This window comes from Chiloscyllium plagiosum, unplaced genomic scaffold (assembly GCF_037043375.1).
Source record: "Chiloscyllium plagiosum isolate Xiang-an unplaced genomic scaffold, Cpla_swu_hap1 HiC_scaffold_33, whole genome shotgun sequence".
NCBI lineage: Eukaryota > Metazoa > Chordata > Chondrichthyes > Orectolobiformes > Hemiscylliidae > Chiloscyllium > Chiloscyllium plagiosum.
In genome coordinates, this window is record NW_028270171.1 from 24,804,658 (window position 1) to 24,829,712 (window position 25,055).

The window sequence follows — 25,055 nt, forward strand, 5'->3', positions numbered from 1 at the left end:
CTACAATTTAAAGATGGAGAAAGAGACACTGGAAAAAGTTGCAAAAATTATTTACAAGAATATCAGAACTGAGAGGTTATGTTAAATAGATTGGGAAGGTTTCCTGCAGAGGAGATGAAAGCAGGATGAGCTGAGAGGTCTTGAGATTATGAAAAGAATCAAAATGCTATATGTGGATAAGATGGTTCCAGATACAAGGGAATCCAATACCAAGCAGGTCACAAAAAAAAAATTAAGAATGCTACCAAGCATTCTTCGTTAATAGAGTACATAGAATGTGGAAATAGAATTTATTAACTATTTTACAACCCATCAAGCCAAAGCAGAAGCAAGTCATCCTCACTGAATAACAGGAGTGTGTGGGACTTGGCTCAAAGGACTGGTGGAGGGAAATGATGAATGATAAACATCCTAGAGAAAAGAAGACAGACATGATGTGGTGAGACGAAGAGGAATGGGTAGAGGTTAATAAAGACAAATATTTCAGGCCAGCTTATTTAAAATGACTTGACTGTGCTGAAAGCTCTCAGTAATACTCTGATATAAATTACTGGAGAAACTCAGGTGTGAACCGAAGAAGAATCACTTGACTCGAAATGTTAACTTTCTTCCTCTCCACAAGTGCTGCCAGACCTGCTGAGTCTCACCAGCAATTTCTGTTTTTGTTTCAGATTTCCAGCATCCACAGTTGAGAGACTTATTTTATCTGTTTAATTAAATTACATCACGATTGTGACTAACAGTTTACCCAATACAGATCTACATTAAACTCTTAATAAAATTACTTCTCAATGATAGTCTCCTATCTCTCCCTTATCCATGGATTAATTTCAGATTTCAAAGTAGAATGTAATTCGGAAAACAAACTATATTTCAAAAAATGAATGAAATTTAAAATAACGTACTGCATATAGAATAAATATTAACATTATAAGAGTTAAATTTCACGTTGCTATATTTGACTTTAGCATTGCTCAGAGGTTGTCACCTCTCCCTAGACAGCCCTGCCTTCCCGCCCTTTCTCTTAACCTTTGCGCCCAGCGCCCCCTCACCCTCCGACGCTCATCTGCCCGAATCCTCCCGTCAGCGGACGCCCCACCGACAGCGCTCTCCCCCGGCCACAGTATCCAGGAAACGCCGACGCTTTGTCCAACGAGGTAGGCCGCCCGCTGCTTCCCGGCGAACCTGAGCCGTTTGTTCTGGGTTTTATTGTTTTTAACGGTTCGGGAGACGCCCGCGGATCCGTGCTCTCTAAGGCCGAGGCTGAGGCTCTCACCGTAAAGCCACCGACTGGGGCCGACATTCCTCGCCGAGGGCCGCCATCTTGGGCGGACAGAAGCGGAGAAGCTGTGGGCAGGCGGAGATAAGCGAGCACAGAGCGCATCGATCCATGTCTCCCGCCTCTCCGGGGCTCGGGGGCGGGGGGGAGAGTCACTCACAATGTCACCCCAAAGCTTTCTACAACTTAATAATTCTGAAAGTAGGCATGAGATAAGCAATTGGAAAAGCCACAAGACTGCATGGATCTCGTTTTCTTAGGCATGAATCATACATTTTCCACAAAAATACAGCCCCAATTTCTAGATTTTACCATTATGCATTCTTTTGTCATATTCATCTCTTCCAACAGTTTAGCTTCCCATCTGAATGTCACACTTGCAGCATCACTACTACATTATTATTATCATGGCATGAGTATGAAAAATACTTCGCCCTTGGCAAGTTCATCACATTAAATAGCTATGTAAATATAAAGTTAAAAATCACACAACACCAGGTTATAGTCCAACAGGTTTAATTGGAAGCACACTAGCTTTCAAAGCGACGCTCCTTCATTCAATCACCTGATGAAGGAGCGTCGCTTCGAAAGCTAGTGCTTCCAATTAAACCTGTTGGACTATAACCTGGTGTTGTGTGATTTTTAACTTTGTTCACCCCAGTCCAACACTGGCATCTCCGAATCATATGTAAATATAAGTCGTTGGCTTATCTTGACTAGTATTGTTCTACCTTTTATCTTCTCCTGCTGAACACTCTCTGCTCATTCCTGAAGAAGGGCCTGTGCCCGAAACGTCGAATCTCCTGTTCCCTGGATGCTGCCTGACCTCCTGTGCTGTTCCAGCAATAAAGTTTCAACTTTGATCTCCAGCATCTGCAGACCTCACTTTCTCCTAGTATTGTTCTAACATGGATTGTAAAAATGAATACAATCTGGACAAGACTCTAAATCAAAGTGAAAGAGAAGGTCCCTGGCAGGATCTGGATCCTGAACAGTTAAGATCCTCGTATTTCACAAATGAAATGTTCTCAAATACGAATTGTTACCCTCAGCAATGCAAGGCACAGTTTTGTTTTCCAACATATATATATAGTACACCATCTGGACAAAGTAATTCCTCATCAGCTAACACAAGTAACATTTTTTTTAAAATACCCAAGATGTGTATTTTTCTGACTCCAAATAAACGCAAATAATAGCTGTAATTACATCGTATTTCCTACAGGAGGCAGAAGGTTAATGTAAAAGTTACGGAGTTTCAACATAGACATTTTCTTTTCCTTTTTTTGCCCTAAAAAAAACTGACGGTAATAATTTTGGAAATATAAGTTCTCCGACGAAATCAGAATACAGATTCCAAACTTTCTATGAATCCAATCGTAAAGGTGGATACATTTCCATTAAACATTTCAAATTAAAAAAATCAAAGGTGAAATTGTATGTATTTTACTTTCAAAAAACTTTGAAATTAAATACATATATCAAACTTCTTTAAAAAGGAGCAAATATACTTAATAAGTTGATCTATGAAGGTAAGTGAAGAAAAGAAAATGAACACACCCCAGATGGGACTCGAACCCACAATCCCTGGCTTAGGAGGCCAGTGCCTTATCCATTAGGCCACTGGGGCTTCTCAAGCAGAGTTGAAATTGTCGGTTTTAAATAGTGCAGCTCGGCTTAATTATAATGTGGTCTTCTGCGAGTGTTTTATATCCTGATTGCTTTTCTCCCATTTCATCTCGTGCCAAATTGGCAGCTCCTTTACGAATTGACGTCGCCTCCCGTTTGCCCCCAAAATGGACAGCCGAGAAATCAGCCAAACTCCAACTTTGCAGAGTGAGACTTTGAGGAAAATGTAGCAGACAAGGGGGTTTTTTTTTAAAAAAAAAGGGGGTTCGGTGTCATTTTGGGGAGCATCAAAAAAAAATATTTGCAGTTAGTGAGGACGGAGTAAAACTGCAATGAGAGCAAACCAGCAGAATCGGAGCGAGCATTCAGCCCATTGCTGTCTCTTTCATTCAAGTTCACCCAAACCCTGCGATTTTCCTATTGAACACTATCTACCGTCAACCCAACGCAGACACAGGGACATGAGAAGCACAGTCAGCGTGGATTGAAGATGAAGTTGACAGAGGACTTAAGGTCAGCAATGAAGACCAGGCTTTAAAAACCAGACACCCCAGATGGGACTCGAACCCACAATCCCTGGCTTAGGAGGCCAGTGCCTTATCCATTAGGCCACTGGGGCCCCAACGACTGTGGTCAAAGGACAAAGCAACTTCTGATGTGGTTGTGGCAAGCCAAATCAAACACAATAAGTTGTATTTTGTCAAAATTGCCAGCTGAACCACATGCACATATGATATTCATGATAAAAGCCAATGGAAATTATTTGAAGATTGGTCTACCAAGGTTTTAAATCATGGGGCTATAGTTATGCATCTGGATTACTTGCCTTCGTTTGTTGAGGTAAAAACTGAAAGATCTACAGATGCTGTAAACCAGAAACACAAGCAGAAATTGCTAGAAAAGCTCAACAGACTGGCAGCATCTGTGGAGAGAAATCAGAGTTAACATTTCAGGTCCAATGACCCTCCCTCAGAACTTGGGGTTCTGAAAAAGGGTCACTGGACCTGACTCGGATTTCTCTCCACAGATGCTGACAGACATGTTGAGTTTTTCGAGCAATTTGTGTTTGTGTTTATTAGTCAAGGAATTGAATACAATTACAGAGAGGTTACAATGGAGCTGCATAAGATGTTAGGCCACAGATGGATTACTTGGAGAACCCAGTTTGCAGTTAGGACAATAGGTGGGAGGCAACTGCTGAGGATAACACAAAGAATTTACAGGGGAGGTGGACAGATTAAGTGAATGGGCAAAACTTTGGCAGGTGGTATATAATGTGGGAAAATGTGAGATTATGCATTTTGGCAGGAAGATTAGAACAATTGGACGTTATTTAAATAGAGACCATCTGAAGAAAATTACAGCACAGAGGAATTTGGGAGTCCTCCCACATAAATCACAAAAATGTAATAAACAAGTTGAATTGGTAATGGGGAACATAAATTGCCTGTTTTTCAAAGACAATAACAGAAGTTGCTGGAGAAACTCAGCAAACCTGGCAGCATCTGTGGGAAGAAAGCAGAATTAATGCTTCAAGTCCAGTGACTCTGTTACAGAACTGTTAGTAGCCAGGGAACTTTGTATTTATGATGAAGCCAAAGTGAGGGCAGGGGAGGCAGTGAGAAGATAGGTGGAGACAAAGTGGAGAGAGAGAGGGATGAAAGTGATAGGTAATGGATAGCAGGCCAAGACAGAAGAAAAGATGAATAAGAGATAATAAGAGATGAGTGAGAAAATGCTGGAAACAAAAATTGCTGGAAATCACAGCAGGTCAGGCAGCATCTGTGGAGAGAGCAAACTAATGTTTTGAGGCTAGATTGCTTTTCATCAGACTCTTCATAACTGTCACGTAGACCTGAAAAATTAATTATTCTCTCTCCACGGATGCTGCCTGACCTGCTGTGATTTCACACATTTTTTGTTTTCAATACAGATTCCAGCAGCTGAATAATTTGTTCTGAGAAAATAGGCTAGCTGTGCTGAATGTAACCCATTTAATTTGAAAATGGGCCTAGGAGTATGTGGGAATGGGTGACTGTGACTAATTTTGTGGGATGGGCAAAAAACATGAAAGGAATGGAATCAGGTTCTAAAATTATTGAACTTGATGTTGAGCCCTCGAGGCTGCAAGATCCTCAAGTGGAAAATGAGATGTTGTTCTTCGAACTTGTGCTGGGCTTCACTGGAACACTGCAGCAGGCCTGTGACAGAAATGTTGGCGTGGGGACATGGTGGTGTGTTGAAGTAGCAGGCAACTGAAAGCTCAGAGTCGTCATTGCAGACAGACCATAGGTGCTCTGCAAAGTGGAATATAACAATAGGGAAGTCTAGTTAAAACTATACCATATATTTGAGTGTGGTGCTGGAAAAGCACAGCAAGTCAGGCAGTATCTGAGGAGCAGGAGAATTGATGTTTCAGGCATAAGCCCTCTATCAGGACTTCCTGATGAAGGGCATGTTATGACACAGGATAAACTCGCCTGCTTAATTTAAAATCAGCAACACAGAAAAGATTTATCCTATGCAGTAACTTGTTAAGAAATCGAGTGGCCAAGAACTATGTAAAGAAAAATTAACAACTTTATTTCTGAAAGTATAACAAAGAATAATTAACTAACCACTATTTGCAATTTATTTCTCTAATCAATCCTTTACCTTCCCTTCTATAATACTAGTTTGATAAAACTCCCAGTTAAGATTTACAAAACAACACTTCTTATCTCAAAACCAGGCAGCTTTGGGTTCTTGTCTTCGGATCTTCCTGTGTCTTCTTTTCTCCTTGTTAGGAATTTCTGCGTCACAGGTTACTGCTCGAAAAGGTACTTGTAAGAGAGATTTTTTTTCAAGCAGTCTGTTACATGCTAGGACTTGGCAGTTCTCCTCTCAAGTGTTCAATTTTACCCGGTCTTATACCCCCAAAGCATCGGATTGTGTCATTGACTTTTAAGATTGTCAATATACTCAATTCAAACGGGATTGGAGTTTGATATTTTTCAGGGTATATTAAAACTGAATGGCTGAATTCGAATTTGTTTTTTTCGTCTCCAGGCAACAAGCTAATCAAGTTGTTCAATCAAATGTTACATATATTGTTGCCTTATTGAGAACACTTGGTGCTATATCCGGTAGTTCTGCTGCTTTTAACTCTCTTAAAGGTACACCCACATCTTCATAATAGGCATATGCTTGAAACGTCAATTCTCCTGCTCTTCGGCTGCTGCCTGACCTGCTGTGCTTTTCCAGCATCACACTCTCAACTCTGATCTCCAGCATCTGCAGTCCTCGCTTTCTCCTATACAATATACCAGTCAGACTACGGCTGTAGTACTATGAATAATTTTGGGCCCTTTATCCAAGGAAACATATACTGGCATTGGAGTCGGTCCAGAGAAGGTTTGCTATGCTGATCTGAGATTTGGAAAGACTGTTTTCTAAGAAGAGTTGAGTAGGTTGGACCTGTACTCATTGGAGTTTAAAAGAATGGAAAGCAACCTTATTCAAATATATGAGAGTCTGAAGGAACTTGCAGGGTACTTACAGAAAGATTATTTCCCTTTGCGGTAGAATCGAGTACTAGAAGGCATAATCACAAAATAAGAGGTCACATTTTTAATACAGGGATGAAAAGGAATTTATTCTCTCAGAGGGCAATGAATTAGTGGAATTCTTTACCTCAGAATGTTGAGGCTGGTTCATTAAACATATTAAAAGCTGAGGTAGACAGATTTTTAATCAGGAAGGGAATCAAAGGTATGGGGAAAGACAGGAAAGTGCAGGATCATCAGACCAGCTGTCTTCACATTAAAAGGTGGTACAGGCTCAATGAACTGAGTGATCTGCTTCTGTTCCTCCATCTTATGATCATAAGGTGTAATGTGAGCAGTTAGGCTACAACAGGAGAACTGTGTTGGGTCCTGGTATCCACATTATAAACAGGATGTGATTCCACTCGAGAGGGTGCAGAGGACATTCATTAGAATGTGGCCTGGGTTGGAGCATTTGATTTGTGCAGACAGACTAGATAGTCTGGGATTGTTACCTTTAGAACAGAGGAAGCTGGAGTGGGACCTGATTGAAGTATACACAATTATGATGGCATCGATAAGGTAGATAGGAATAAACCTTTATCCTTAGTAATATGGTCAATAATCAGGAGACATGGATTTAAGGCAAGGGGCAAAAGGTTTAGTGGGAATTTCAGGAGGAATCTTTTCAACCAGAGTATAGCAAGTATTTGGAATTCACTGCCTGAAAGGATGGTAGAGGGGGAAACTATCACAACATTGAAGAAGTATCTAGATGAACCAAAGCATACAAGGCTATGGGCCAAGTGCTGGAAAATGGGCCTAGAGTAGATAGGTGCTCGATGATCTGTGCAGACACAATGGGCCAAAGGGCCTCTTTCCATCTATAAAAATCTTTGATGCTATGACTCTCTTGTGGCAACATTTCTCCCTGCAGAATTTTCCTTAGGAAGGAAGAATGCTGATCGACTGGAAGTGAATGGTCTTTGTAATCTGTCTGCATACCCATCTCGTTCTAACATTGCCACTTGGCCTTTGCAACTTGCTTCAGTCAGTTCCCGCTTGCTGAACTATAGGTTCCAGGTTTGCTATTCATTTTGTCCAATAAATAATCTTGGTCAACTCCACCACAGTGGGAGAAGGTGCCTGCGGTTCTTTTGTACAGCCCCTTTGGCAGTAAGGATGGTGAACAATTTCCATTGGTTCATATCTCCATGGACATGCATAGCTTTTCTGTTTCATCGTAGAATCATAGAGTCATATAGTTGAGAAATAGACCCTTCGGCCCAATCAGTCCATGCTGAATATAATCCCAAACTAAGCTGGTCCCACTTGCCTGCTCCTGGCACATATCCCTCCAAACCTTTCCTATTCATGTAGTTATCTGAGTATCTGATAAACATTCAAACTGTATCTGCATCTACCACTTCCTCAGGAAGTTCATTCCACAGTTCAAACCACTCTTTGTCAAAAATCTGCCCTTTATAGCCAAAGAAGACTTCTGCACTACCTGCCGACCTCTCTTACCTTTCCTGGAGTTGACCCATCTATGTGACTGTATCTGCAAATTTTCTCCCTTTCTATAACTGCCATCCACCACATCCCCTTGTTCTTGTAAATTCCTCATTGCCTTTAACTGTCTCTTCAACCTATCCATTCGATCTGATAGAATTTGCAATCAATGGCATTTATTGCAGATATAATCCTCAGTAACCAGTAAACTCTCCCTAAACTCTCACATCCGATAAGAAGAGCATATCACTCTACTAAAGGCCATTTTTCCTTCTTTCAATCTACAGACCCAGAAAATAGCACTGTCTTATTCCTTTACAAAACACTGCTCCAGGCTAACTTAATACTTATGGCTTAAATTTTTAAGTTTAATCAAGAAAAGTATCTCAATAAAACAAATGATCAAGAAATAACCTGCTCTACTCACGACTGCAGACTTACTGTAAGGCCAAACTTAATAATATTCACTTATCTATTTAAAGTTTGTGCGAAGATTTGTAGCTCGGGTGCTCGTTGTTGTGGTTCTGTTCGCCGAGCTGGAAGTTTTTGTTGCAAACGTTTCGTCCCCTGGCTAGGCGACATCATCAGTGCTTGGGAGCCTCCTGCGAAGCGCTTCTTTGATGTTTCCTCCGGTGTTTATAGTGGTCTGTCCCTGCCGCTTCCGGTTGTCAGTTTCAGCTGTCCGCTGTAGTGGCTGGTATATTGGGTCCAGGTCGATGTGTTTGTTGATGGAGTTTGTGGATGAATGCCATGCCTCTAGGAATTCCCTGGCTGTTCTCTGTCTGGCTTGCCCTATGATAGTAGTGTTGTCCCAGTCGAATTCATGTTGCTTGTTGTCTGCGTGTGTGGCTACTAAGGATAGCTGGTCGTGTCGTTTCGTGGCTAGTTGATGTTCATGTATGCGGATTGTTAGCTGTCTTCCTGTTTGTCCTATATAGTGTTTTGTGCAGTCCTTGCATGGTATTTTGTACACTACATTAGTTTTGCTCATGTTGGGTATCGGGTCCTTCGTTCTGGTGAGTTGTCTGAGCGTGGCTGTTGGTTTGTGTGCCGTTATGAGTCCTAGGGGTCGCAGTAGTCTGGCTGTCAGTTCTGAGATGCTCCTGATGTATGGTAGTGTGGCTAGTCCTTTTGGTTGTGGTATGTCCTCGTTCCGTGGTCTTTCTCTTGGGCATCTGTTGATGAAGTTGCACGGGTATCCGTTTTTGGCGAATACCTTGTATAGGTGTTCCACTTCTTCTTTTTGCAGTTCTGGTGTACTGCAGTGTGTTGTGGCCCTTTTGAATAGTGTCCTGATGCAGCTTCGTTTGTGTGTGAATGGTAGCCACACTACCATACATCAGGAGCATCTCAGAACTGACAGCCAGACTACTGCGACCCCTAGGACTCATAACGTTCCTAGAGGCATGGCATTCATCCACAAACTCCATCAACAAACACATCGACCTGGACCCAATATACCAACCACTGAAACTGACAACCGGAAGCGGCAGGGACAGACCACTATAAACACCGGAGGAAACATCAAAGAAGCGCTTCGCAGGAGGCTCCCAAGCACTGATGATGTCACCTAGCCAGGGGATGAAACGTTTGCAACAAAAACTTCCAGCTCGGCGAACAGAACCACAACAACTTATCTATTTCTGTGCTGTGACCTCTCCCAGACAGGTTCCTTCAAGATCAGTTGTGAATTTTGCTGTTTGTTAATTTTCTCAGATGCACTTCATATCCAGCAATACATGAATTCAAACAGCAAAGGAAGTAATTGTACAGGTTCACTGCTGTGTCAGTTAGCAGTGTGGGTTTCTCTCTCTCTCTCTCCCTCTCTCTCTCTCTCTCTCTCCTGCACTGACTTCACCATGTGTTTCCTTTGTCTGTTCCTGTCCCTTTTAAAAGTGCTGTTGTTTTGACTTTTTTTTCTCTAAAGTTCCCAGATCGTCTCAACGCCTTCTATGCTTGCTTTGAACAGAATTTCGGCAGAGATGTAATACCTATTCCAACAAGTCCTGACGAACTTATCCCAACAGTCACTGCATCAGATCTCGGATCAGTTTTCCTTCGTGTGAATCCAAGGAAAACGATGGGACCAGTTGGAGTACCAGGCCGTGCATCCAGATCAATTGGCAAAGGTCTTCAGCCTCTCCCTGCAGCAGGCCACTGTCCCTGCCTGTTTCAAGAGGGCCAACATTATCCTTGTTCATGCAGCATGTGTCAATGGCTACTGCCCAGAGGCCCTAACTTTGATGGTCATGAAGTGCTTTGAAAGGCTGGTCACGACATTAATCAACTCCAGCCTCTTCACTACTCTTGACCCACTCCAAGTTGCCTGTTGGACCAACAGATCCACACCAGATGCCATATTTCTTGCCCTTCACTCCTCCTTAGAACATCTTGACACCAAGAACAGCTATGTAAGATTCCTACTCATTGACTACAGTTCAGTCTTCAACACTGCTATCCCCTTGAGACAAATTACTAAACTTAGTGATCTCGGACTGAGCCCCGCTCTCTGCAACTGGATCCTCAGTTTCGTGACCCACAGGCCACAATCAGAAAATGTGGGGGCAATATTTCATCCTCGCTAACACTCAACATTGGAGCCCCCCGGGGGTGCATAATCAGCCCCCTACTGTACGCACTGTATACCCATGACTGCGTCGCCAAATACCAGACGAATGCCATTTACAAGTTCACTGATGACACCACCATAGTCGGTTGAATCTCAGATGACGACGAAACAGACTACAGACGGGAGGTGGTAGACCTGGAAAAATGGGGCACTGAGAACAACCTAGCTCTCAATGCCAGCAAAACCAAGGAACTCATTACTGACTTTCGGTGGGATGTTACTCATGCCCTCCGACACATTAACAGCACAGAGATGGAACAAGTGGAGAGTGTCAAGCTCCTGGGAGTGGTCATCCACAATAAGCTTTCTTACACTGTTCATGTGGACGCACTGGTGACAAAGGAGCAACAACGTGTCTTCTTCCTCAGACAGCTGAGGAAATTTGGCATGACAGCAAATACCCTTGCCAACTTTTATAGGTGCGCCATCGACAGCATTCTGTCTGGATGTATCACTACCTGGTATGGGTACTGTACCATTCAAGATCGGAGATGGTTACAGAGAGTGGTGAACTCGGCCCGGACAGTCACAAAGGCCAACCTCTTATCTATTGAATCCATCTACCAGGCCTGCTGTCAAAGAAAGACCGCCAGCATTCTCAAAGATCCATCCCACCCTGGCAATGTTTTTCTACAACCTCTACCATCAGGGAGAAGGTACAGAAGCCTGAACACATGTACCACCTGGTTTTGAAACACTTTCTACCCTACTGTTGTTAGAATACTGAATGGACTCATAAACCTCTTAACCATCACATGAAACTGTGTTTTTGTTTTTGCTGCTGTTTACCTATTGTTTACTAGCTATGCTAATAAAACTCTGTGATCTGCCTGTATTGCTCGCAAGATGAAGCTTTTCACTGTGTCTTGGTACACATGACAACAAATTCAATTCAAGTTCCAAAACAATCCAACAACATATAAAACAATTATTGCAGCTCCTAGAATTCGAGGACATCACCTGCAACACCTGAAATACCTTAAAAAAGGAGCAGACTGTTACAGCCAGAAATCTTTCCCATTCTCCATCTTTGATGGCTATCCCCATTTCAGTTGAAACTTTATTGCTGGAACAGCACAGCAGGTCAGGCAGCATCCAGGCCTGACCTGCTGTGCTGTTCCAGCAATAAAGTTTCAACTTTGATCTCCAGCATCTGCAGACCTCACTTTATTCCCATTTCAAACAAGTATGCTGTTTTGGAAAGTATAGGGGGTGATGGATTCTCGGGGGAATGTAACACGAACAGCCAAGTTCCTGGTATAGAGACTGGCTCTAATGCAATGAGGGGTATGTCGGGTTCCAAGAGCTCAATTGTGTTTGGGGACTCTCTAGTCCAAGGCACAGACAGATATTTCTATGGCCAGCATGAAAAAGCAGACATGGAAGATATAGAATGTCAGGAAATAGATGGTGATACCTTGAAAATGTCCATATTACAGAGGAGGAAGTGCTGGATATCTTGAAACACATAAAAGTGGATAAATCCCGAGGAGATGGGCCAATGGGCTGAGAAGTGGCAGATGGAGTTTAATTCAGATAAATGCGAGGTGCTGCATTTTGGGAAAGCAAATCTTAGCAGGACTTATACACTTAATGGTAAGGTCCTAGGGAGTGTTGCTGAACAAAGAGACCTTGGAGTGCAGGTTCATAGCTCCTTGAAAGTGGAGTCGCAGGTAGATAGGATAATGAAGAAGGCATTTGGTATGCTTTCTTTTATTGGTCAGAGTATTGAGTACAGGAATTGGGAGGTCATGTTGTGGCTGTACAGAACATTGGTTAGGCCACTGTTGGAATATTGCATGCAGTTCTGGTCTCCTTCCTATCAGAATGGTGTTGTGAAACTTGAAAGGGTTCAGAAAAGATTTACAAGGATGTTGCCAGGGTTGGAGGATTTGACCTCTAGGGAGAGGCTGAATAGGCTGGGGCTGTTTTCCCTGGAGCGTCTAAGGCTGAGGGGTGACCTTATAGAGGTTTACAAAATTATGAGGGGCATGGATAGGGTAAATAGGCAAAGTCTTTTCCCTGGGGACAGGTAGTCCAGAACTAGAGGACATAGGTTTAGGGTGAGAGGGGAAAGATATAAAAGAGACCTAAGGGGCAATTTTTTCGCACAGAGGATGATGTGTGTATGTAATGAGCTGCCAGAGGAAGTGGTGGAGGCTGGTACAATTGAAATACTTAAGAGGCATTTGGATGGGGATATGAATAGGAAGGGTTTGGAGGGATAAGGGCCGGTTGCTGGCAGGTGGGACTAGATTGGGTTGGGATATCTGGTCGGCATGGACGGGTTGGACCGAAAGGTCTGTTTCCGTGTTGTACATCTCTATGACTCGATGACTCTCTAGGACCTGATCAGGTGTACACTAGTACTCTGTGGGAAGCTAGCGAAGTGATTGCGGGGCCTCTTGCTGAGATATTTGTATCATTGGTAGTCACAGGTAAGGTGCCAGAGATTGACTGACATAGTGCCACTGTTTAAGAACGTGGTAAGGACAAACCAGGGAACTATAGACGAGTGAGCCTGACATCGGTGGAGGGCAAATTGTTGGAGAGAATCCTGAGGGACTGGATGTATATGTATTTGGAAAGGCAAGGACTGCTTAGGGATAGTCAACATGGCTTTGTGCGTGGGAAATCATGTCTCACAAACTTGAAGAAATAACAAAGAGGATTGATGAGGGCAGAGCATGGACGTGATCTATATGGACTTCAGTAAGGCAATAGACAATAGACAATAGGTGCAGGAGTAGGCCATTCTGCCCTTCGAGCCTGCACCACCATTCAATATGATCATGGCTGATCATCCTTAATCAGTGTCCTGTTCCTGCCTTATCTCCATAACTCTTGATTCCACAATCCTTGAGAGCTCTATCCAACTCTTTCTTTAATGAATCCAGAGACTGGGCCTCCACTGCCCTCTGGGGCAGAGCATTCCACACAGCCACCACACTCTGGGTGAAGAAGTTTCTCCTCATCTCTGTCCTAAATGGTCTACCCTGTATTTTTAAGCTGTGTCCTCTGGTTCGGCACTCACCCATCAGCAGAAACATGTTTCCTGCCTCCAGAATGTCCAATCCTTTAATAATCTTATATGTCTCAATCAGATCCCCTCTCAGTCTTCGAATCTCAAGGGTATACAAGCCCAGTCTTTCAGTGTAAGGTAATCCCGCCATTCCAGGAATTGACCTTGTGAACCTACACTGCACTCCCTCAATAGCCAGAATGTCTTTCCTCAAATTTGGAGACCAGAACTACACACAATATTCCAGGTGTGGTCTCACCAGGGCCCTGTACAGCTGCAGAAGAATCTCTTTGCTTCTATACTCAATCCCTCTTTTTATGAAGGCCAGCATACTATTAGCTTTCTTCACTACCTGCTGTACCTGCATGCTTACCTTCATTGACTGGTGCACCAGAACACCCAGATCTCTCTGTACTGCCCCTTTACCTAAATTGATTCCATTTAGGTAGTAATCTGCCTTCCTGTTCTTGCCACCAAAGTGGATCACCATACATTTATCCACATTAAACTGCATCTGCCATGCATCTGACCACTCACCAAACTTGTCCAGATCACCCTGTAATCTCCTAACATCCTCATCACATTTCACCCTGCCACCCAGCTTAGTATCATCAGCAAATTTGCTAATGTTATTGCTAATACCATCTTCTATATCATTAACATATATTGTAAAAAGCTGTGGTCCCAGTACTGATCCCTGCGGTACCCCACTGGTCACTGCCTTCCATTCCGAAATGAAGCCGTTTATCACTACTCTTTGTTTCCTATCAGCTAATCAACTTTCAATCCAAGTTAGTACTTTGCCCCCAATACCATGTGCCCTAATTTTGCTCACTAACCTCCTATGTGGGACTTTATCAAAAGCTTTCTGAAAGTCCAGGTACACTACATCTACTGGATCTCCCTCGTCCACCTTCAGAGTTACATCCTCAAAAAATTCCAGAAGATTAGTCAAGCATGATTTCCCCTTCATAAATCCATGCTGACTCTGACCTATCCTGTTACTACTATCCAGATGTGTCATAATTTCATCCTTTATAATAGACTCCAGCATCTTTCCCACACTGAGGTCAGACTAACTGGTCTATAATTTCCTGTTTTCTCTCTCCCACCTTTCTTAAAAAGTGGAATAACACCCTCCAATCTGCAGGAACTGATCCTGAATCTATCGAACTCTGGAAAATAATCATCAACGCATCCACGATTTCTCGAGCCATCTCTTCAGTACCCTGGGATGTAGACCACCAGGCCCTGGGGACTTATCAACCTTCAGACCTAACAGTCTCTCCAACACCAATTCCTGGCAAATATAAATTCCCTTAAGTTCAGGTCCTTCAGCCACTGTTACCTCTGGGAGATTGCTTGTGTCTTCCCCAGTGAACACAGATCTGAAATACCAATTCAATTCTTCTGCCATTTCTTTGTTCCCCATAATATGTTCCCCTGTTTCTGTCTTCAGGGGCCCAATTTTAGTCTTACCATTTTTTTGCCTTTCACATACCTAAAAAAACTTTTACTATCCTCCTTTATATTATTGGCCAGTTTACCTTCGTACCCCATTTTTTCTCTGCGTATTTCCTTCTTAGTAATCCTCTGTTATTCTTTAAAAGCTTCCCAGTCCTCCGTTTTCCCACTTATCTTTGCTATGTTATACTTTTTCTGTTTTAACTTTATATGTTTCTTAACTTCCCTCATCAGCCACGGCCACCCATGATCTTTCTTCCTTTTTGGAATGAACTGATCCTGCAACTTCTGCATTATACACAGAAATATCTGCCATTGTTCCTCCACTGTCATCCCTGTTAAGGTATTGCACCATTGAACTTTAGCCAGCTCCCCCCTCATAGCTCAATAGTTCCCTTTATTCAACAGAAATATTGTCACTTCCGATTGTACCCTCTCCCTCTCAAATTGCAGATTGAAGCTTATTGTATTATGTTGAAGCTAATTGTATTATGTAAGGCATTCAACAAGGTTCCCCATGAAGCTTGCTTAGCAAGGTTAGGTCTCAAGGAATACAGGGAGAACTAGCCATTTGGATACAGAACTGACTCAAAGGTAGAAGACAGAGGTGGTTGTGGAGGGTTGTTTTTTAGACTGGAGGCCTGTGACCAGTGGAGTGCTGCAAGGATTGGTGCTGGGTCCACTACTTTTCATCATTTATCTAAATGATTTGGATGTGAGCATAAGAGGTATAGTTAGTAAGTTTGCAGATGACACCAAAATTGGAGGTGTAGTGGACAGTGACGAAGGTTACCTCAGATTACAATGGGATCTTGATCAGATAGGCCAATGGGCTGAGAGTGGCAGATGGAATTTAATATAGATAACTGAGAGGTGCTGCATTTTGGGAAAGCAAATCTTAGCAGGATTGTATACTTAATGGTAAGGTCCTAAGGAGTGTAGCTGAACAAAGAGACCTTGGAGTGAAGGCTCATAGCTCCTTGAAAGTAGAGTTGCAGTTTGATAGGATAGTGAAGAAGGCGTTTGGTATGCTTTCCTTTAGCGGTCAGAGTATTGAGTACAGGAGTTGGGAGGTCATGTTGCGGCTGTACAGAATATTCATTAGGCCACTTTGCCTCCAATTCTGGTCTCCTTCCTATTCACCTCAAGATCTCCCAAACCCTGGAATTACCTTGTGCAAGTTTCTACTAAAGAGCATTTGCCATAATCTCGAAGCAGGCAAGTGATTTTTAATGGAGTAGTTGAAAAATCCAGTCAACTTGGATTGAGATGGAGTTGATATGGGACGAAAATCAGCCACCACAAAGACCAGGCTTAAAACGTCAACACCCCAAAAGGGATTGGAACCACCAATCCACTACATCAGAAGCTACACTCTTACCCATTAAGCCACAAAAACTCAGTGACAATACTCTACTGGGAATCGTTGATCTTAAACGAGTGCTACAGCCGAGCATATTCCAAGATTTGTAACGACACACTGAGGGATGCACTAAAGTTTTGGGCAGCTGCTGCCAAGGTGTAACAGGGAAACAACACAGTCTCAGGTCTTTCTGACAAATTATCACATCGTTCTTTCAGTTCTCAGACCCTCTTGGTGCCTGACAATGAACAGAGATCGTTTCCTGCCCAAGTACAAAATGCCTTTTTTTTTCACGACACAGAACTTTGAGAAATGTCAAAATTCCAGTGTTTTGTTGGTTCTTTTCTCTCTGCACAGACTGTACACAACTGATTTAGGACCTTTGTCTGCATTTCTATTTGATTTTTTATGAATAAAGTATATTTTTTAAATAAACAAAATCTGGAGAGAGAGAAGATCTGCCCGAACTTGCGAGCCCCCCCTTTGTGGAAGAGAGCCAGCTCTATATCGGGACAGGGAGGAGATTCCAATGACCCAACATGGATTGTTCCAGTTAATACCCTCGCCTCCTTGACCACAAAGTGGGGAGTGAAGTGGGAGATGGCACGGGGCAGGGTGACACTAGGCACATGGACACACAAGATGGCCGCTCAGCCATAAGTTGGCCACTTGGCACACAAGATGGCCGCCGGACCACAATATGGAGAGAGACAGCAGAGCAAACACAGACACTGCCTGGGGCCACCAGAATGCCAGCACAATGCACTCACAACCGAGTAGATTAGTTTAAGGCAGATGGGAGAGACAATACACATGAATAACATACTCTGCTCGCCGAAGGGTCTGGGTCCAGCCAACACCTTTGATAGAAATGCTAACTGTTAGATACAGACTCAATACAGAGTGATAATAGCCAGGGCTGCAGTAATCGTCCTTCTCAGGAAGAGCGATTAGAACCCATTACTACAGCAACGGGCTTCCGCGCAGACGCTGAAACTGACAACAACTGCACTGAAATTAACAAAGGCCACACTGGAACTGACAATAACTGCACCGAAACGATCAAGGATTCTGCAATGTTTACAATAAACAAGCCATGTTACAGAGACAATAACCTCATCACTGAGCTATTATATCACAAAATGTATAACAGTATCTTGACATGTGCTTCGGGTTGAGAGAAGAATCACAGCTGACCACTGTACTGTTGGTGCCGCTCTCTCCCCGGAGCTCCGGGATTTCCTTGTACAATAATCTCTGTCGTTGAACCCCGACTCTGACTCAGAGGCTGGTGATTTTCAGCAGTTGCCTTCCCACAAATGTTTGTCCAATCTGTGGATGTGGCACTCCAAGTTCTCCAACGATGTCCTAACTACCTCACGTCTCCATCATAGCCTCCTTGCAATTGTATTCAATACCTTGACTAAGAAAGGTAAGGACCCAAAGGCGTAGCCACAGCCCCATCAGTTCCAACCTTGAACACCCAGATTTCAATCATTTCCATTGACGTATTGGACCTTATCATAAATACCAAACATGCAGGTAATCTGTGGTTCAAGTGGTAACATTGACTGAATATAGCTTAGACTGACACCAACACAACCAAAACAGAAGTTGCTTTATCCATAGATAGGTAGGACTATCTGTTGGAGGCCCAGTGACCTCATGGGTAGGATACTAACTTCCTAAATCGGAGATTGTGGGCTCAAATCTTATTTGGGGTTTTGATTTTGTTGAAACCTTCACTGTGCAGCTGACCTCAATCCTATGTGGTCACGTGACCATAGCAACAAAATCAGGCATTCTCAATTGCTCCTCAGCTGGAGATATTTGACCTGACAGAAAATTGGCCAAACTAAATTAAACAGCAGCTATCAGCTCCAGAGAACAGTGCAGCTAAGATCAAAGAGCTACAAAGGTTCAAGAAGAACCAGTTCCAACCAGACTGAGGGTTGTATATTGGAGAAGTGTCAGCCTGAGACAATCCATCTTATAGCTCCTGGCATGACAACAGTGAAGGGTATTGGTGTGACCCCATTGGATGATGTGATCCCAGCTCATGACCGTATTGGCCAAAGCCACAGAAGATTCTGGAAGATGAGGGACAGGAGTTGAGGAAAACACACCTGAACGCCAAACTCTTAGCAAAGCCTTAACTGGGTCCTGCAGTGGAGCTCTAACCATCTGCTCCAAAACTGTTCATAAAAGTCCTCGCGTGAGTAGTGCAGGCTATTGAGCCCATCACATCCACACTGACCCTCTGAAGAGCATCCCATCCAGGCCCAACCCCTATTCTCTCACCCTGCATTCCCCAAAGCCAATCCACCGAACCTGCACATCTTTTGGACTGTGGGAGGAAACCAAAGCACCCGGAGTACCCCATGGAGGGAATGTGCAAACTCGACACAAACAGACACCCAAGGGAGGAATCAAAGCCAAGTCCCTGACACTGTGAGGCAGCAGTGCTACCCACTGAGCCACCATGCCATCCCCAGGAGAATCTCAGCAGGTTTTCAGCCATTGGGACTGTGCTTTCTCTTTCAGACAATTCAACTCAATCCTCCAAATTCCTGCAAAAACATGTTGGGCACCACTTCCCATCAACTGAATGCAGACATCGAGATTTTCCAAAGAAGGTTAGAAATAAGGTTGACAAAGGGCAAGTGACTGACACCCCAGATGGGACTTGAACCCACAAACCCTGACTTAGAAGGCCAGTGCCATATCCATTAGGCCACCGGGGCCATACACCCAACTGAAAATCACAGCCTTTATGTACTGCACCCGACCTCTCATAGCGTGTGTTTCTGAGTGTTATACTCTCACTGATTGTTTTTTACCCCGACCATCTCATGCTAAATTGTTGGCTGCTTGATAAATCAATCTCGCTTCCCATTTCTTCCCAAACGGACAGACGAGAAATTAACCAAACTCCAAGGTTGCACAACTCAAGTCTGAGGAACATGGAGCAGACAAGAAAATAGCAAAGGGCTCAATGTTATTTTGTGCAGCACCTTGAAGATATTTGCAGTTAGTGGGGAAGGAGGAAGTGGAGATGTTGCAAACAGCTGCATTGAGGACAAATCAACAGAATCATAGCAGGCATTCAGCCCATTGTGGCTGTGCTGTCTCTTTCAGACAATTCACCCCAAGATCTCCCAAATCCTGGAATTACCTTGTGCAAGTTTCTAATAATCATCGTTAAAAATCAGACAACACCAGGTTGTAGTCCAACAGGTTTATCTCAAAGTACTAGCTTTCGGAGCGATGCTGCTTCGTCAGGTGGTTGTGGAGTATAAGGTTGTAAGACACAGAATTTACGGCAAAAAGTTTACAGTGTGATGTCACTGAAATTATATATTGAACAAAATCTGGATTGTGTGTGAAGTCTCTCATCTTTTAGAATGACCAGGTTGGTTTCAGTTCTTTCATGCGTAAATCACAAAACATTTTTCATTGCCAAGTGAAATGGCAAGCTCTCCAATAAAAGCTAAATGCTGTGAATGCTGTAAATCTGAAACAGAGAAAATGCTGGAGAAATCATGACTCAAAAACATGATTGAGTTTTCTGAAAAAGTCACAAAGAGGATTGATGAGGGCAGAGCGGTGGATGTGATCTATCTGGACTTCAGTAAGGCGTTCGACAAGGTTCCCCATGGGAGACTGATCAGCAAGGTTAGATCTCATAGAATTCAGGGAGAACTAGCTATTTGGATACAGAACTGGCTCAAAGGTAGGAGACAGAGGATAGTGGTGGAGGGTTGTTTTCCAGACTGGAGCCCTGTGACCAATGGAGTGCCACAAGAATCAGTGCTGGGAGCACTACTTTCCGTCATTTATATACATATGTTAGTATCATTATGAGGTATCATTAGTAAGTTTGCAGATGACACCTAAATTGGAGGTGTAGTGGACAGCAAAGAAGGTTCCCTCAGATTACAATGGGATCTTGATTAGAAGGGCCAATGGGCTGAGGAGTGACGGGTGGAGTTTAATTTAGATTAATGCGAGGTGCTGCATTTTGGGAAAGCAAATCTTAGCTGGGCTTATACACTTAATGGTAAGGTCCCAGGGAGTGTTGCTGAACAAAGAGACCTTGGAGTGCAGGTTCATAGCTCCTTGAAAGTAGAGTCGCAGATCGATAGGATTGTGAAGAAGGCGTTTGGTATGCTTTCCTTTATTCTAAATCAGTTGTGTACAGTCAGGCAGAGAGATAAGAACCAACAAGACATTGGAATTTTGACATTTCTCAAAGCTTCTGTATAGTTGTGAACAAAATGGCATTTTCTACTTGGACAGGAACCGATCACTGTTCAGTGTCAGGCACCAAGAGGGTCTGAGAACTAAAAGAACGATGTGATAATTTGTCAGAAAGACCTGAGACTGTGTTGTTTCCCTGTTACACCTTGGCAGCAGCTGCCCGAAACTTTAGTGCGTCCCTCAACATGTTATCTAAGATGTTGGAACATGCTGGGCTGTAACACTCGCTTGATGCCAAGACTTTACACTGGCAAATGGCTATGTGTGCCCTAGTAGCATATTGGGTAAACCACTGTCCTCCTAAGTGTGGGATTGTGAGTTTAATTTCCCTCTGGGCTGCTTACGTTTTAAGCTTAGTCTTTGTAGCTGACTTTTGTCCCATGCCAACTTCATCACGATCCAAATTGACTGCATTTTTCAAACAACTCTGTTCAAAATCACTGTGCCTGTGTTGAGATTATGGTGAATGATGTGTAATAGAAACTTGCACAAGGCAATTCCAGGATTTGGGAGATCTTGGGGTGAATTGTCTGAAAGAGACAGCATAGCCACAATGGGCTGAATGCCCGCTGTGATTCTGTTGATTTCGAACATACGACATAGAACATGGAACAGTACAGCACCGGACAGGCCCTTCAGCCCACGATGTTGTGCCGACCATTGATCCTCATGTATGCACCCTCAAATGTCTGTGACCATATGCATGTCCAGCAGTTTCTTCAGTGTCCCCAATGACCTTGCTTCCACAACTGCTGCTGGCAACGCATTCCATGCTCTCAAAACTCTCTGTGTAAAGAACCTGGCTCTGACATCCCCTCCATACTTTCCTCCAACCAGCTTAAAATTATGATCCCTGGTGTTAGCCATTTCTGCCCTGGGTAATAGTCTCTGGCTATCGACACTATCCATGCCTCTCATTATCTTGTATACCTCAATTAGGTCCCCTCACCTCCTCCTTTTCTCCAATGAGAAAAGTCCGAGCTCAGTCAACCTCTCTTCATAAGATAAGCCCTCCAGTCCAGGCAGCATCCTGGTAAACCTCCTCTGAACTCTCTCCAAAGCATCCACATGTTTCCTATAATAGGGCGACCAGTACTGGATGCAGTATTCCAAGTGCGGTCTAACCAAAGAAAGCAACGTTTTGCAAAATCTCCACCTACTTCTTCCCCACTAACTGCAAATATCTTGAAAGCGCTGCACAAAATAACATTGAACCCTTTGCTATTTTCCTGTCTGCTCCATTTTCCTCAGACTTGAGTTGTGCAATGTTGGAGTTTGGTTGGTTTCTTGTCTGTCCGTTTGGGGACAAATGGGAAGCGAGATTGATTTATCAAGCAGCCAATTTTTTACCATGAGATGGAAGTTGTAAAAAAACAATTAGTGAGAGTATAAAACTGAGAAAAACACAATCTGAGCCATCAGGGTGCAGTATTTAAAGGCTGCCAGTTTAACAGCAGACATGTAGCCCCTGTGGCCTAATGGATAAGATATTGGGCTCTTAGGCCAAGGATTGCAGGTTCAAATGCCCTCCTGACTGTTTAACTTGCATAGGGTGCCTTCTTTCCCTCCTGAGTGACTAACCTTCATAGGTTGCCCTCATTGAACTTTACTTCTAATCTCCCTTATAAAAATCCGCATGTCTGCATTCAGTTGATGGGAAGTGCTGTCCAACATGATCTTGCACAAAGTTATCGGGGATCTGCAGGATTGGGTCGAAATTGCCTGAAACAGACAACAGAGCCACAATGGTGAAAGAACTGTTGAGATTCTCCTGGGGCTGGCATGGTGACTCACAGTGTCAGGGACCTGGGTTTGATTCCTCCTTTGGGGGTCTGTTTGTGTCGAGTTTTCACACTTTCCATGGGGTACTCCGGGTGCTCTGCTTTCCTCCCACAGCCCAAAGATGTGCAGGTTCGGTGGATTGGTTTTGGGGAATGCAGGGTGAGAGGATAGGGGTTGGGCCTGGATGGGATGCTCTTCAGAGGCTGAGTGTGGCCTTGCTGGGGTAAATGGCTTGGCCCCCTCACTCTAGGGCTTTTGTGAACAGGTTTGGAGCAGATGGTCAGAGGTCTGCTGCAGATCCCATCAAGGCTTTGCTAAGGGACTGGCATCCAGGTGTGTGTTCATATCCTTCTTTTCCCTGATCTTCCAGAATGTTCTGTAGCTTTGGCCAAAGGGGTCATGAGCTGGGTTCACATCATCCAATGGGGTCACATTGCCAGGAGCTAGACAACGGATTTACTCAGACTGACACTTGCAGTCATCGAGTCATAGAGATGGACAGCACAGAAACACACCCTCGGTCCAACCCGTCATGCCGATCAGATATCCCAACCCAATCTAGTCCCACCTGCCAGCACCCGGCCTATCCCCCTCCAAAATCTTCCTATTCATATACCCATCCAGATGCCTTTTAAACAATGTGATTGTACCAGCCTCCACCACTTCCTCTGGCAGCTCATTCCACACACACACCACCCGCTACCTGAAAAAGTTGCCCCTTAGGTCTCTTTTATATCTTTTCCCTCTCACCCTAAACCTAAGCCCTCTAGTTCTGGACTCCCCCACCCCAGGGAAAAGACCTTGGCAGTTTACCCTATTCATGCTCCTCATGATTTTATAAACCTCTGTATGGTCACCCCTCAGCCTCCGATGCTGGGATCCTATCCTTAGAGGAACTGGTATCAGCTTCCACCGCTGTGACTCTGTGTTCAACCTCATCCGTCCTCTTTTCCAGGTCTCCCAGCTGCTGTTCATGCTTCTGCAGCATGATAGAGATCGAGGCAAGCTTCTCCTCTATCTGCTTCCCCAACATCTCGCGAGATTTCGCGAGCCCCTTTCCCAGAGCCTGGTAGGTAATCGAGCCCAAGGATCCTGCAGGCTGGGCCGGGAGCCTGGCCTCAGACACTCCTCCTCCCTTCTTCAACATCTCTGGACGATGAAAACGCAGGTAAGTTGATTTTTCACAATGTCCTGGGACTCCACAATCTTTTCAGAGCCCCAGGATATCGCGATGGTCCGGATTGGGCGTGATAGAAATTCTTCCCGCTTGTGCTGTGGTGCGGAGCTCTGCAACATGATCGTCCGAGATCACCACCATCTTGGATCCCCAGAGTGCAGTGAGAGTATAAAACTCAGAAAAAGACACAATGAGAGGTCAGGGTGCAGTATTTAAAGGCTGCCATTTTTACTTTAACTATGCTGCCCCAGTGGTCTAATGGATAAGGCATTGGCCTCCTACACCAGGGATTGTGGGTTCAAGTCCCATCTGGGGTGTCTGACTCTTCTTTGTGTGTCCTTAATCTTTAATCCACTTTGCAACATCCCCACATCTGAATTCAGTTGATGGGATGTGGTGTCCCATGTGACCTTAACCAAGTCTCTTGGGGATCTGCAGATTAAGGCTGAATTCCCAAAAAGAGAGAAACAGATTGGACAAACATTTGTGGGAAGGCAACTGCTGAGGCTGACTCACAGAGTTTACAGAGGGAGATGGTGGGGTAAGGGAGTGGCCAAAAACTTAGCAAATGAAAGACAATGTGGGAATGTGTGAGGTTATACACTTTGGTAGGAAGAATAAAGCAGCTGGATATTATTTCAATGGAGAAAGACAGCAGAAAGTTACAGCACAGAGAGATATGAAATGTGTTTTTGCGGTCTCACTGTTGATCCTTTGCTGTGACCAACCTTCATGGTAATATCGGTGAGATGTTCTTGGTTTCTCTTTCGTTCTTGAGTCTGGTTAAGCCGATTGTGATTTGCAGGCCGTGGTGAGACCGCGGTCAACATCACCGTCAGTTTCTTGCTTGAAGTCTTCACGACTGGTAACGCTGACAGTCACCACTGGAGAGTGTCTCTGCCATAATCTGCAGTTGGCCCGGCACATCAGCGGTTTCATCAGCAAACCTCAAGAGACAACATCCAAACCCTTTGTGCTCTTGAAGGCAAATCCCTTCTCATTAAGACAAGAAACAAAATATCTTTAATGTGATGATGTTGATTTGAACATTGGGGAAGATCAGGGAAAAGGAGCATAGGGACACACAGCTGGATGCCAGTCCCTTCACGAAGCCTTGACTTGGCATCAACATTCTGTACCACCAACCCAACACAGACCTGGGGACTTCTCCAGAGGAGATGAGAAATTGACTTGACCTCGGACGAAGATCAGCCATGAAGACAAGGGTTAAAAGTCAAACACCCCAGATGGGACTTGAACCCACAATCCCTGGCTTAGGAGGCCAGTGCCTTATCCATTAGGCCACTGGGGCCACATGTGCAATGCTAAAATGGCAGCTTTTACGTTTTATTTTGCAAGAACACACTGACTGTGGCTCAGCCAGCACAGAGTCAGTGCCCTGGACTGAGGGGAT

General features: G+C 44.0%; 1 protein-coding gene, 1 long non-coding RNA gene and 4 other non-coding genes across 9 annotated transcripts in view; 1 reads left to right on the forward strand and 5 right to left on the reverse strand.

Annotated features, from left to right (window-relative positions):
* The window catches only part of hmgxb4a (HMG box domain containing 4a), a 50,706-nt gene extending 49,346 nt beyond the window's left edge, over positions 1 to 1,360 (reverse strand). For 2 of the 4 annotated variants that reach the window (XM_043679943.2, XM_043679940.2), the window contains exon 1: positions 1,277 to 1,360. The gene's annotated coding sequence lies outside the window, so the exon portion shown is untranslated. The other 2 variants (XM_043679942.2, XM_087978370.1) reach the window with 2 other exon arrangements.
* Positions 1,361 to 2,836: 1,476 nt separating this feature from the next.
* Positions 2,837 to 2,909, reverse strand: trnar-ccu (transfer RNA arginine (anticodon CCU)). The gene has a single exon. It is a non-coding gene; the product is annotated as a tRNA-Arg (tRNA).
* A 171-nt stretch (positions 2,910 to 3,080) lies between these two features.
* Positions 3,081 to 11,408, forward strand: LOC148141435 (uncharacterized). Its single transcript, XR_015752536.1, has 2 exons — positions 3,081 to 3,421; positions 9,872 to 11,408. It is a non-coding gene; the product is annotated as an uncharacterized LOC148141435 (long non-coding RNA).
* trnar-ccu (transfer RNA arginine (anticodon CCU)) lies at positions 3,455 to 3,527 on the reverse strand. The gene has a single exon. It is a non-coding gene; the product is annotated as a tRNA-Arg (tRNA).
* Positions 11,409 to 19,093: 7,685 nt separating the features above from the next.
* Positions 19,094 to 19,166, reverse strand: trnar-ccu (transfer RNA arginine (anticodon CCU)). Its single transcript has one exon. It is a non-coding gene; the product is annotated as a tRNA-Arg (tRNA).
* Positions 19,167 to 24,880: 5,714 nt separating this feature from the next.
* On the reverse strand, positions 24,881 to 24,953 carry trnar-ccu (transfer RNA arginine (anticodon CCU)). Its single transcript has one exon. It is a non-coding gene; the product is annotated as a tRNA-Arg (tRNA).
* Positions 24,954 to 25,055: the final 102 nt, after the last annotated feature.